A 15,054-nucleotide genomic window follows, 5' to 3' on the forward strand; every position below is an offset into this window, starting at 1 on the left:
CAATATTGTGTATTAACCTATAATGGAAAAGAATCTGAAAAAGAATAATACATATTCTTTTTTTAACATATATTCTTATATATATAGTTATATATGTATGGTTATTTTTATATATATATAGTTTTATGTATGGGGCTTCCCTAGTGGCTCAGACAGCAAAGAATCTGCCTGCAATGTGGGAGACCTGGGTTTGACCCTTGGGTTGGGAAGATCCCCTGGAGAAGGGAATGGCTATACACTCCAGTATACTTTCCTAGAGAATCTCATGGACAGAGGAGCCTGGCAGGCTACAGTCCATGAGGTAGCAAAGAGTCAGACACAACTGAGTGACTAGCACTTTTCACTTTTCAGTTTTATATATATATATACACACACACTTTTATTTATTTTTCTTTTCAAATTATTCCTATAATTTTATTTTTTATTTTTATTTTTAATTGAAGTATAGTTAATTTACAATGTTTATTAGTTTCAAGTGTACAGAAAAGTGATTCAGTTATATATATATAAATATATTCAGTTTTATATATATACATATATATTCAGTTTTATATATATTCATATATATATTCAGTTTTATATATATAACTGAATCACTTTTCTGTATACTTGAAACTAATAAAACATTGTAAATTAACTATACTTCAATTAAAAAATAAAATTATCATTTGAAAAGAAAATTAAATAAATAAGTAGACGTCATAAGTCAAGCTAAGAGACTTATTCAATAAAATATAGTCTATCCTCTGTGCCTAGAGATTATCACACTAAGTGAAGAAAGTCAGAAAGAGGAAGACAAACACCATATGGTATCACTTACATGTAGAATCTAAAATATGACAAAAATGAGCTTATCTATGAAACGGAAACAGACTCACAGACAAAGAGAACAAACATGATTGCCAAGGCATGGCGGGTGGGGAGTGATGGTTTGGAAGTTTGAGGTTAGTAGATGCAAACTATTATGTATAGAATGAATAAACAACAAGGTCCTAGTGTATAGCACAGGGAACTATATTCAATATCCCGTGATAAACCATAATGGAAAAGAACGTGAAAAAGAATATGCCTAAGCCAAGCTAAGCTAAGTCACTTCAGTCGTGTCCAACTCTGTATGACCCCACAGACGGCAGCCCACCAGGCTCCCCCGTCCCTGGGATTCTCCAGGCAAGAGTACTGGAGTGGGGTGCCATTGCCTTCTCCAATGCATGAAAGTGAAAAGTGAAAGTGAAGTCGCTCAGTCGTGTCCGACTCTTATCGACCCCACGGACTGCAGCCTACCAGGCTCCTCCGTCCATAGGATTTTCCAGGCAAGAGTACTGGAGTGGGGTGCCATTGCCTTCTCCAAAGAATATGAATACCTATGGCTGATTCCTGATGTTTGGCAGAAACCAACACAATACTGTAAAGCAATTATCCTTCGATTAAAAATAAATAAATGAAAGTATATATATATATTTATATCTGTGTGTGTATGTGTGGATCACTTTGCTATATAGCAGAAACAACATTGTAAATGAAGTGTACTTCAATAAAATACATTTAAATATGTATGTACATACATATACTCTATCCTCATACCTTGAGAAATATACCTTCAGAACAACCAGGAGGTCCTGGCTCTAATTTAGTATTCCTGGACTTAGAGCTTCTCTCCAGAATGCAGAGGTGGAGGCAGGGCTGGCCTCTAGCTCTTCTAACCCCACACCTCCACCCCATCCTGCACAGGGTCTCAGGGACATGCTTGTGACCACCTCAGCCAGCACATCTAGGTTCTACTACACACCCAAACTTCACGCCTAGGGATGCACACATAGATGAGCCAACCTGTCCTTGGGATGATGGGCCCAGGAAAGAGGCCCTTGAAGGCCATGGAGGAGGGTGAGGGGCATTGCGAAAGAAATTCTAGGATCCCAGGTACATGGACTTGAGGGGAGAAGCCTGGTGGACACATATTCTCTGCTTCCTATAGGGAGGGGCAGAGAATGGGAGGGCCACAGCAGGGGCCTCTAAAGTGCAGGCCCAAAGTTGGAGCCCCCCTTGCTCTTGTCTTTGCATGCATTACACTCAGTGACTGTTTATTGACCATTTACTATAGGCCAGACACTGTCAGAGATTCAGATCAGTCGCTCAGTCGTGTCTGACTCTTTGCCACCTCCTGAATCACAGCACGCCAGGCCTCCCTATCCATCACCAACTCCCGGAGTTCACTGAGACTCACGTACATCGAGTCAGTGATGCCATCCAGCCATCTCATCCTCTGTCGTCCCCTTCTCCTCCTGCCCCCGATCCCTCCCAGCATCAGAGTCTTTGCCAATGAGTCAACTCTTCGCATGAGGTGGCCAAAGTACTGGAGTTTCAGCTTTAGCATCATTCCTTCCAAAGAAATCCCAGGGCCGATCTCCTTCAGAATGGACTGATGGGATCTCCTTGCAGTCCAAGGGACTCTCAAGAGTCTTCTCCAACACCACAGTTCAAAAGCATCAATTCTTCGGCGCTCAGCCTTCTTCACAGTCCAGCTCTCACATCCATACATGACCACGGGAAAAACCATAGCCTTGACTAGACGAACCTTTGTTGGCAAATTAATGTCTCTGCTTTTGAATATGCTATCTAGGTTGGTCATAACTTTCCTTCCAAGGAGTAAGCGTCTTTTAATTTCATGGCTGCAGTCACCATCTGTAGTGATTTTGGAGCCCAAAAAAATAAAGTCTGACACTGTTTCCACTGTTTCCCCATCTATTTCCCATGAAGTGAGGGGACCGGATGCCATGATCTTTGTTTTCTGAATGTTGAGCTTTAAGCCAACTTTTTCACTCTCCTCTTTCACTTTCATCAAGAGGCTTTGTAGTTCCTCTTCACTTTCTGCCATAAGGGTGGTATCATCTGCATATCTGAGGTTATTGAGATTTCTCCTGGCAATCTTGATTCCAGCTTGTGTTTCTTCCAGTCCAGTGTTTCTCATGATGTACTCTGCATATAAGTTAAATAAACAGGGTGACAATATACAGCCTTGACGAACTCCTTTTCCTATTTGGAACCAGTCTGTTGTTCCATGTCCAGTTCTAACTGTTGCTTCCTGACCTGCATACAAATTTCTCAAGAGGCAGATCAGGTGGTCTGGTATTCCCATCTCTTTCAGAATTTTCCACAGTTTCTTGTGATCCACACAGTCAAAGGCTTTGGCATAGTCAATAAAGCAGAAATAGATGTTTTTCTGGAACTCTCTTGCTTTTTCCATGATCCAGTGGATGTTGGCAGTTTGATCTCTGGTTCCTCTGCCCTTTCTAAAACCAGCTTGAACATCAGGAAGTTCACTGTGCTGTGTATCAAAGCTGCTGTAGACAAGAAGACTGAGTGGTCCCTGCTCAAGGAGCTTAGACTATTCAGGGGAGTTGAGCAGTAAAGAAAGGAGAAAACAGATAGCAAATATTTATACATTCGGGGGGAAAAACACACTATGAGAGAGGGAGCTGCTTGTGTTTGGGTGCAGGTGACCCAGGCTGAGGAACGGGGGATGAGAAACCAGGGGAGAAGGGAGTAGAGGGAAGAGTACTGAGTTCAGATGGAACAGGCCAGAGTTGAGAGGGGAGTGTGCAGGGAGGAGAATGGGGAGCACCTGTATATGAGGCGGGAGATGGGCAGCGGCCAGGCCACATCCAGGAGTTTGGATTGTACATCAAGAGTATTAAGAAGTGTGAGACTTCGCTTATACTTTAAAAGTCTCACTCTCGCTGCTGTGAGGAGAAAGGATTGTGGGGTGCAGAGTGGAAGTGGGGAGACCAGTTAGGAGGTGGAGCCGGCAGCTCAGGTGAGAGATAATGATGGCAGGAGTAAGATGAGGCTGCAGGGAGGGAGCTGAGGCCACAGACTGAGGCCGAATCTAACAGGTGAGTTTGAGGAAGAAGGAAGCGTCAAGATTAAATAGCCTCTTTCCCTCCCTTCACAGACATGTCCTGTTTCAGTCACAGCTGCCTCTTCCCCATGAAATCCCTCTGATTGATGTTTTAAAAGGCTTAAATAGTCAAACCTGTTAACATTTGCCTCTATGACATTTTTCCCATCATTTTCTTTCCAAAAAAAAAAAGAGTTTACAGTGAGAGAAGGAAAAATATATTATGACATCCCTTATGTGTGAAATCTAAAAAGAAATGATACAAATGAACTTACTTACAAAACAGAAAGAGATTCAAAGACTTAGAGAACAAATTTATGGTTGTCCAGGGCAAGGGGAGGGATAGTTAGGGAGTTTGGGATTGTCATGCACACACTGTTATATTTAAAATGGATAACCAACAAGGACCTACTGTAAATTCCTTATATCGTTTTTCTTTTTTAAAATAATGTATTTATTTTTGGCTGTGCTGGGTCTTCATTGCTGCGTGGGCTTTTCTGTAGTTGCAGCGAACAGGGGCTACTCTTCATCAGAGTATACGAGCTTCTCTTTGTGGTGACTTCCTTGTTGCAGAGCTTGGGCTCTAGAGCACAGGCTCAAGAGTTGAGGTGCAGGGGCTTAGTTGCTCCGAGACATGTGGGATCTTTCTGACCCAGGGGTTGTACCCGTGTCTCCTGCATTGACAGGTGGATTCTCTCCCCGTGAGCCACCAGGGAAGCCCTTGTTATATCTTTTATTTTTTAATATTTATGTTTATGTATTTGGCTGCACTGGTCTTAGTTGTGGCATGTGGGATCTAGTTCCCCGACCAAGGATCCAACCTGGGCCCCATGTATTGGGAGATTGGAGTCTTACCCTCTGGACCACCAGGGAAGTCCCTACCTATCTCAACGATTTTTAATTCTCAAGTCATTTATCACTTCAAAACTTTGTATTATTTAGCTATAATTTCTTTTCCTTTTTCAAACTGGAAATTAATCTTATAAGGTAGTATTCTTCAAACTGTTGATGGCTACTCATAAGTATAGTGAGGTCAGCTTACTGGGTAGGGACAAGAATTTTCTTTCTAATAGGGTAGACTAGGATTAGAATTGGACAGGATAGAACAGATCAGAGCCCATCTGACATAATAAGGATAAATATGCTTTATGATCTGTTGCTTTAATTATGAATTTATATTTATGAGTGTATTTACTTGGCTGAGATGTCTCACGTATTTCTTACTGTGGGTCATGGTTTGAAAGCTTCTTTATAAACTGTAATGATATGATCTATCATTCAATTCAAATATCATTCAATAGGAAAAGGAGTTCGTCAAGGCTGTATATTGTCACCCTGTTTATCTAACTTATAAGCAGAGTACATCATGAGAAACGCTGGACTGGAAGAAACACAAGCTGGAATCAAGATTGCCAGGAGAAATATCAATAATCTCAGATATGCAGATACCACCACCCTTATGGCAGAAACTGAAGAGGAACTACAAAGCCTCTTGATGAAAGTGAAAGAGGAGAGTGAAAAAGTTGGCTTAAAGCTCAACATTCAGAAAACAAAGATCATGGCATCCGGTCCCATCACTTCATGGGAAATAGATGGGGAAACAGTGGAAACAGTGTCAGACTTTATTTTTTTGGGCTCCAAAATCACTACAGATGGTGACTGCAGCCATGAAATTAAAAGACGCTTACTCCTTGGAAAGAAAGTTATGACCAACCTAGATAGCATATTCAAAAGCAGAGACGTTACTTTGCCAACAAAGGTTCGTCTAGTCAAGGCCATGGTTTTTCCCATGGTCATGTATGGATGTGAGAGCTGGACTGTGAAGAAGGCTGAGCGCCGAAGAATTGATGCTTTTGAACTGTGGTGTTGGAGAAGACTCTTGAGAGTCCCTTGGACTGCAAGGAGATCCCACCAGTCCATTCTGAAGGAGATCGGCCCTGGGATTTCTTTGGAAGGAATGATGCTAAAGCTGAAACTCCAGTACTTTGGCCACCTCATGCGAAGAGTTGACTCATTGGCAAAGACTCTGATGCTGGGAGGGATCGGGGGCAGGAGGAGAAGGGGACGACAGAGGATGAGATGGCTGGATGGCATCACTGACTCAATGGACGTGAGTCTCAGTGAACTCTGGGAGTTGGTGATGGACAGGGAGGCCCAGCGTGCTGTGATTCATGGGGTCGCAGAGTTGGACGTGACTGAGCGACTGATCTGATCTGATCTGATCATTCAATTTCTTTCACCATTAATATTAACATGAGTCCTCCTTTAGTATGTGCTAAATTCTAGTTCAGGCATTCAACAAAATATTTTTAGCACCTAGTATGTGTGATACCTATACTGCGTGGGGGAAATGAAACAACCATGAATAAAAATATAGTCCTTCTTCTCACTCCCAGAGCTTATATAAATACTGAAGTATGTTTTTAGCTGTCTATTCTGTTCCACTGGTCTTTCTCTGAATTCTTGCTCCAGTGGCACAGTTGTTATCATTGTACTTGTTCATTGAACAGCTGTTAAGGGCTAAGCATTGTGCTAAGTGCTTTGCATCCAGCTGATACTCAATATTATAAGTTTGTAGAGAATGGATACCTGTACTGTGTATGGCTGAGTCCCTTTGCTGTCTACCTGAAACTATCACAACATTGTTAATTGACGTGTGCTCAGTCATGCCAGACTCTTTGCCCATGGACTGTAGCTCTCCAGGCTCCTCTGTCCATGGGATTTCCCAGGTAAGAATACTGGAGTGGGTTTCCATTTCCTCCTCCAGGGGATCTTTCAGATCCAGGGATCACAGCATGTCTCTTGCATCTCCTGCATTGGCAGGTGAATTCTTTACACTGTGACAAAAAGTTAAAAAAACAAAAACAATACTCTAAATGGTATTCTTCTCCCCACTCTCCTAGATAAGGATATTGAGGCTACAGAATGTTAGAAATCTTTCCAAAGGTGACTATATTAGTCCATTCAGGCTGCTACAACAAAGCACTGCAATTTGGGTGGCTTAAGCAACAGAAATTAATTTTCTCACAGTTCTTGAAGCTGGAGAATCTAGGATCCAGGTTCTGACGGAGTTTGGTTTCTGGTGAGGACTCTCCCCCTGGCTTGCTGATGACCTGCTTCTTGCTGTGTTCTCTTATGACCTCTCCTTCATTCTCAGGCATGGAGGGAGACAGACAGACAGGTCTCTTTCTGAGTGCAGTCACACTGGGGGTTAAGGCTTCGACATGTGAATTTTGGCGGGACACCATGCCACAACAGGGACATGTCCAGGAAGTGGTAGAAGTTGTAGTTGTTCAGTCGCTAAGTTGTGTCTGACCTTTGCAACCTCATGGACTGCAGCATGCCAGGCTTCTCTGTCCTCCACTATCTCCTGAAGTTTGCTCAAGGAAGGAAACTCAAGGAAGTGGTAGAGCCAGATTCAATATCTGGTCTGCTTCCTCCAGAACCTGAATTCTTACTTATCACCCATTTCTCTCTGACAGGGCAAATCTCATCTCATTATTTTTATTTTCTTAAAAAAAAAAAAAGTGCTATTCTTGGCCCTTTATTCTTTCACATGAATTTCACAAATCACTTTGACACATTCTGTGGTGGTAAGAACAGACGTCTTCACACCGCTGAGTCGCCCCATCCAGGAATGTGCTACGTGCTGTCTGTCAGGGAAGTCACGTGCTTGTCTTCATGCTGGTCTCGCGCATATTTCTTGTCAGGGGGTTTTCTGAGGTGATTTTATTTTTAGTTTAGTGCTTCTCAAACTCTGATGTGCATACCATCACCTGGGAATCTTGAAAAGCAGACTCTGAGTCAGCAGGCCCAGGGCAGAGCCTAGGATTCTGCATTTCTAGCAAGCTCTGGGGTGATGCTGCTATGGTGCTGGGGCCTGCACGCTGATCACTGAGATTGTGGTTGTGCTATTTGGAACGGGATTATTTAATCCAATGTTTTAGAACCTGTTACTGTGATTCTCTAGAAAAGCTAATGATTTTTTATTTGGCCAGTTTTGCATATTCTTCCTTCCCAGAGTCTGCCAGGCTTGCTTGTTGCTGTGGAGACCAACTGGAGCTGCCAGGGTCAGGAAGGTAGGGTCTAGGGAGAAGGGACCATCACACTTATGCTAAAAAAGGATGTATGGCATCCATGCCTGGAAGTCTAGGTAACTGGGACCAGTTGCCTGGCAGCTGCCACCCTCCCACACGCACCTCTTGTGATATTACCCTTCTGTGTGATTTAGACTCAGACCCAGCAAATTGTAGAGAGTCCAGTAGGTGCTCAATGAATACCTGCTGGGTGAATGACTCTGGGGCAATCCTATGCCCTGCCCTCAATAAACTATGCTTGCTGATGGGGAAACTGAGGTCCAGAGGGAGGTCCTGTTTGAGCTGAATTATGGGCCTGACGAGCATAAGAACTCAAGTTCTTGACCTCTACTCAGAGGTCCACCTTGCTCTTGGCCTGAGAGACATCAGAGAAGCTCAATCCAAGATCAGCACACAGAGCTGAGAAGAGGCCTTCAAGATCATCTCACCCAGGGCATCCTAACCAGAGATGTGTCAGAACCATCAAGTTCCTGGCTGGGCCTCACCCCAGAAGAGTCTTATTCAATAGGTCTGTTGTGGGCAATACAGACTCTGAACCGTCCCCAGGTGGGTGAATCAGGTATGGAGCCAGCTTGGGAACCACTGTCCTGACCCAGTCCTCTTGTTTACTGAAGGGGAAACTGAGGCTGGGAAGGGAAGCAACTTGCTAATAGCCACACAGAACCATTCTGTAGGAATCACCTGAAGACCTGAGCTTTAGGAATTTGGAACCATATCCAACCATGGGCCTCCTGATTGGAAGAGAGGGGAGGGGAAGGGTCTCAGGGTCCAAGGCTGCCTTGGCAGCTATACCTGGCATCCCATTTTTCCAAGCACAGTAACAAGTCAAAAGATGTTTGTGTGAGAGGAGGAAAGCCCGTTGTTTAAGGGCTTTAACTTGAGAAATGTTGGGGCTTGCCTTGTAGCTCGATCAGTGAAGAATCTGCCTGCAATGCAGGAGACCCTGGTTTGATTCCTGGGTTGGGAAGATTCCCTGGGAGAGGAAATGACAACCCATTCCAGTATTCCTGCCTGGGAAATCCCATGAACAGAGGAGCCTGGTGGGTTACAGTCCATGGAGTTGCAAGAATCAGACACACCTTAGTGACTAAACCACCACCATGGCAGGATGATTTTAAAAAGGCTGAGATCTCTCAAAGCAAAGAGTCAATGAGAGATTTCCTATCCCAGCTGTCACCAATTAGCAAATTACTTAGCCCAAGCCTCAATTTCTCCACCTGTGCTCCTGACTAGAGCCCACCCACATAACCTAGAAGTTAAGTGCATGGTACTTAGAACCAGACTGGCTGGTTCAAATCCCAGTACTGCTGCTTGTTGTTGGCTATGTGACTTTTGCCAAGTTGTTTCATCTCTTTATGCCTGAATTTCATCACTTGTAAAATGATGACAGGGCTTCCTTGGTGGCTCAGTGGTAAAGAATCTACCTGCAATGCAGGAGACACAGACTTTACGGGTTCAATCCCTGGGTCAGGAAGATCCCCTGGAGAAGGAAATGGTAACCCACTCCAGTATTCTTGCCTGGGAAATCCCAGGACAGAGGAGCCTAGTGGGCTACAGTTCATGGGGCCACAAAAGTTTGGGACGCAACTGAGCGACTAAACAACCACCCCCAGATAGTGACAATCATAGTAATTTCCTCAGAGGGTTTTGTCGTGAAGGTTAAATGAATGAATGCATTTCCCTGACCTCTGAACCTTGTGCCTTAAGCCAGAATCATTCATCTCTTCTGCCTACACTTACTACCTCTGCTTTAAATACTTCCTTCCAAATTTACATCTTGAGCTCCTTCCTCTCCTCTGATCTCTACATTTCTATACTCAGCTGCCTGGTGGACTACTCCTCTTGGACATCTAATAGACATCTTAAGCCTCACATGACCCACACTGAACTCTTCATTTCCCTCCCTAAACCTGCTTTTTCCCAGGTTTTCTCTGTCTCAAGTAATGGCAACTCCACACTGCTACCTGCTCAGGCCAAAGCCCTTGGAGTCACCCATTAGCAAATTACATCAGCCCTTCCTTCAAAATACACCTGGAATCTGACCACTTACCACCTTCACTATAGCCACACTGGTTCATGTCACGGTCAGCTCTTACCTGGACTAATGAAATAGCTTCTTGGTGTCCCTGCTTTCATTTTTATTCTCCTCAAGCCTATTCTTTTTTTTTTTTTTTTTTTATCCCCAAGTCTACTTAAAAAAATTTTTTTTTTAATTTTCTTTTTGCTGTGCTAGGTCCTCATTTGCTGCACACGGGCTTCCTCTAGGTATGGTGTGCTGGCTTCTTACTGCAATAGCTTCTCTCGTTGCGGAGCACAGGCCCTAGGCACATGGGCTCAGTAGTTGCGGCTTGCGGGTTCTAGAGCTCGGGATCAGTGGTTGTGGTCCAGGGGCTTAGTTGCTCTGCAGCATGTGGGATCTTCCTTGACCAGGGATCGAACCCACGTCCCCTGCATTGGCAGGTGGATTCTTATCCATTACACCACCAGGGAAGTCCCTCCAAGTCTATTCTTAACATAGCACCCAGGGTAAGCCTATTTTCTTGCCTAGAGAATCCCAGGGATGGCGGAGCCTGGTGGGCTGCCGTCTATGGGGTCAGACAGAGTAGGACACGACTGAAGTGACTTAGCAGCAGCAGCAGCAGCAGCATAAAGGTCATATTATTATACTCTTCTGCCCCAAACTCTCCAGTACTTCCCAGCTCAGTGAAAAGTGAAAGTGTTAGTTGCTCAGCCATGTCAGACTCTTTGCGACCCCGTGGACTGTAGTCTGCTTTTGTCCGTGGAATTCTCCAGGCAAGAGTACTGGAGTGGGTAACTATTCCCTTCTCCAGAGGATCTTCCTGACCCAGGGATTGAACCTAGGTCTCCTGCACTGCAGGCAGATTCTTTACTGTCTGAGCCACCAGGGAAGCCTCCAAAAGTACTAACCAGGTCCCAAACCCGCTTAGCTTCTGAGGCCAGACGAGATCAGGCGCGTTCAGGGCTGTATGGTTGTAGACTCCCTGTTTAGAGTCAGACTCAAAGTCCTTGTAGGACCTATGAAGTTGTATACAATCTGGTCCCACCATCTCTGCTGTTATCTTCTTTACACTTTTCTCACTTTATTGCAGTCAGCCCAGCCTTTTACATGTTTCCACACCCCCAAATCTTTGTATTTGCTAGCAGAGGCCTGGAACATTTTTACCCCAAGTCATCCTCTTGGCTCACTCTTGTAACCTTCAAATCTTCACCCAAAAGTCCCCTTCTAAATGCTATGTATTTCCTGGCAGCTTCAGCCCTCCCTGTCTTCCTTTCCAGCTTTACCTTTTTTAATAGTACATGTGTCCTTCTCACAAACTATCTAACGCACCATCTAATTTTCTTATTTATTTTGCCTATTTTCTGCCTTTCACCTTTAGAAAGTAAGCTCTGTGAAGACTGGGATCCTTGTCTGTTTTGTTCACTGCTACATCCTAAAACAAAACCTGGCTTACAGTACTGAATACACTCCTGATAATAATTGTGAATACATTTAGTTAATATCTAGTCACTCTAATTATTCTTTTATCATTTTGGAAACAGTAAGAGTCTGGAAAAGAACAATCTTAAGCATTGACATTTCTTGCTAAAAATCTACAAACAATGTGCTAAATGAAAAGGCTACAAAATCACACAGATACTATGATTACAAATTTGCAAGATATGTAGAAGAAAAAGTTGCATTAGTTTTCATTGTAACATTACAAGGAATTTCTTGCTATTTTCCAATTTCATTTAAAATTGTCTCTAAAACAAAAGTTTGACTTACTGAAATAGGAACAACATGACATCCTTTACAGAAAAATGAATCAAAGCTTACCTTATCTTTTTGGCAGTACCTGGACCAGGTCTGGAGAGAAGGGAAAGCACATTGTTGGTCTTGATCATAGGGATTTTCTGTAAATCATTTATAAAAATAACTGTAAAATAACTATATACAGTGTTCATATACTGTATAATTAGATTTAAAAAATAAGCCTGGAAGAAGACTCCTTGGAAAAAAAAAGTCTGGTCCATAGGGGAGACTCCAACATGAAACAAAACTCCCGTTCTTTAAGTCCCGAAACCAGGAGTGCAATTTCAGTTAAAAGACAGTGGGTTCGAGTCCCAGTCTGAGTTTTGGCTGGGTTCAAGTCCCATCTGAGGTGTGATTGGGTTTGAGTCTCAGTGTGAGCGTACGGTTTCACAAGGCTCCTCTGGCCAGAGCAAGGACAGGTTTCGCTCCAGGGCGCACCCCCACGTGCCACATCCCGATGCCCTAGTCTCAGATTATAGGAAGGAGACCTTCAGCAGCCTCCTGTGCCGCCGGTACGAGAACCTTCTGTGATGCGTTCCAAACTCGGCCCATCTCACAGGAGGAACTGGGCGCACGTGAAACCATGGAACCCAGACTAGGGCTTGAACCCATGATCTTTTAATTACAATCACTCACCTGGTCTCAGGCCTTAACAAAGCTCAGGTTCTTGATGTCTCATCACAGAAATAATGCAGTGAGAGACTGATAGGCAAGAAGTGGATTTATTTAGAGAGAAAGACTCCACAAAGTGTGGGCGAGAGGTACCAGGGTATGGGGTTGTCAGTTTTTATAAAGGTGGGTAATTTCATAGGCTAATGAGTGGGAGGAGTAGTCCAGCTATCTGGGCGGAAGGGGTGGGGATTTGCAGAATTGGGCCACCACCCACTTTTTGGCCTTTTATGGTTAGCTCAGGACTGTCACCTGTGGGTGGGTCATTCAGATGCTAATGTATTACAATGAGGATATAAAGAGGCTCAAGATCATGGATGTGAGAGATGGACCATAAAGAAGGCTGAGTGCTTTCTTTGACGAATTGATGCTTTTGAGTTGTGCTGCTAGAGAAAACTCTTGAGAATCCTTTGGACAGCATGGAGATCAAACCAGTCAATTCTAAAGGAAATCAACCCTGAATATTCATTGGAAGGACTGATGCTGAAGCTGACGCTCTAATACTTTGGCCACCTGATGCGAAGAGCTGACTCTGATCAGGAAAAGACCCTGATGCTGGGAAAGACTGAGGGCAGGAGGAAAAGGGATGCAATGGTTGGATAGCATCACTGACTCAATGGACAAGAATTTGAGCAAATTCTAGAACACAGTGAAGGAGAGGAAGCCTGGTGTGCTGCAGTTTCTGGGGTTGCAAAGAGTCAGACAGAACTTAGTGACTAAACAACAACAACAAGGTCCACTGGAAGTCAAATCTTCCGCCATCCTGGCCCAGTTGATTCTAACCAGTTTTTGTCACGTCCTATTACTTTGCCAACAAAGGTCCGTCTAGTCAAGGCTATGGTTTTTCCTGTGGTCATGTATGGATGTGAGAGTTGGACTGTGAAGAAGGCTGAACGCCGAGGAACTGATGCTTTTGAACTGTGGTGTTGGAGAAGACTCTTGAGAGTCCCTTGGACTGCAAGGAGATCAGCCCTGGGATTTCTTTGGAAGGAATGATGCTAAAGCTGAAACTCCAGTACTTTGGCCACCTCATGTGAAGAGTTGACTCATTGGAAAAGACTCTGATGCTGGGAGGGATCAGGGGCAGGAGGAGAAGGGGACGACAGAGGATGAGATGGCTGGATGGCATCACCGACTCGATGGACATGAGTTTGAGTGAACTCTGGGAGTTGGTGATGGACAGGGAGGCCTGGCGTGCTGCGATTCATGGGGTCACAAAGAGTTGGACACAACTGAGCAACTGAACTGAACTGAACTGATGGCTAGGATATTCTTTTAAAGGTCGCACCCTGCCCCCTTCCCTCCAGTTTCACATGGAAGTTGTTAAGGCCAGTTTGGGCTCCTTCTGCCCTATCCCCAGTCACCTCCCCAGCCATTGTCTTTCCCCACTGCTCAGCCTGAGGAGCCCTCTCTTTGCTGCTGACCAGGGCTCAGGCTCCCTGGCCAATCTCCAGGACAGAGAATTCTACAGCTGTGCAGCCTTGGCCAATGTCCATTTTCTGGGCACTGCACTGATTCATAAGACTCAGTGACTTGTGGCTTTCTCTTCCCCACCCTAGACCCGATAAGGACAAAAAGCATTGTTTCTTTTCCGGCTCAGCCGTCAAGCACAGGGTGACTGCCCCTTTGCACAAGCTGAGCCTCTCTTCCACCCCTGCCTCCACAGCCTCCCCTCGGCATCTAGCCAGAAGCCCTGGAAGATCACAGGGCTGGATCAACCACTTAGGAAAAGAATTTCTCTGCCTGAAGCTGAACAACCGTAACAGCAACAGCTTACATTCCTTTAGTTTCTAGAAGTAGAATTTTAGATTCCAGAGGCTATTGACTCAATTATCGTGCATGTGTTCATCCATCGTTCATCAAACCTCTGTGGACTACAGACTCCACTGCCTTGTGTGCCTAGCACTGTGCTAGGTCATAATCTAGCAGGACCCTTGTGCGGATGCCTCTGCTACAAAGAGGAGTAAGGCAAATGCCCCGCCCCACCCCACCTCACCTAAAAGAAGCAGTTAGAAAAAAAAGTCACTCTCACTTGGCTAAGTGGTCAATGACTTTATTGAACACTACTGTTTTCCTGTATTGATCATATAGCTACCCTCACAATAAAATTTTGAGGTAGGTATTAGATCACTTCACCTGCAATGTGAGAGACACAGAAGACATGGGTTTGATCCCTGGGTCGGGAAGATCCCCTGGAGAAGGACATGGCAACACACTCCAGTATTCTGACCTGAACAGAGGCTAGAATCCCATGGACAGAGGAACGTTGCAGGCTACAGTCGATGGGGTCACAGAGTGCACGATTGAGTGACTACACACGTAAGATCACTTGCACAAGGGGAAGAAGACAGAGACTTTCCTAAGGTCACACAGCTACTGAGCCTGTGTTCTTTCTCCTGACCTTGCTGGCAGTACCAGGATAAACACTGCAGGCTCAGTCCACAGAAAAACTCAGGGAAAGCCAACCCCCTGGGGTCCTACCCAGACTTCCTACCTCTCCTCCACTGGCCCCACTCTCATTCCCTCTCCATTCCTTCATTCAGTGAGTCAGTCAATCAGACAATTGTTGAGCACCTATT

The 15,054-nt window shown here is 44.5% G+C and overlaps 1 long non-coding RNA gene across 1 annotated transcript in view; it reads right to left on the reverse strand.

Annotated features, from left to right (window-relative positions):
* The window catches only part of LOC101902586 (uncharacterized), a 28,699-nt gene extending 15,646 nt beyond the window's left edge, over positions 1 to 13,053 (reverse strand). Inside the window, exons 1-2 of the long non-coding RNA XR_003029444.2 lie at positions 12,443 to 13,053; positions 11,831 to 11,907 (exon numbers count right to left, since the gene is read on the reverse strand). This is a non-coding gene — a long non-coding RNA (uncharacterized lncRNA). The remainder of the gene's footprint in view (positions 1 to 11,830; positions 11,908 to 12,442) is intronic.
* Positions 13,054 to 15,054: the final 2,001 nt, after the last annotated feature.

Source organism: Bos taurus, chromosome 15 (assembly GCF_002263795.3).
Source record: "Bos taurus isolate L1 Dominette 01449 registration number 42190680 breed Hereford chromosome 15, ARS-UCD2.0, whole genome shotgun sequence".
Classification (NCBI taxonomy): Eukaryota; Metazoa; Chordata; class Mammalia; order Artiodactyla; family Bovidae; genus Bos; species Bos taurus.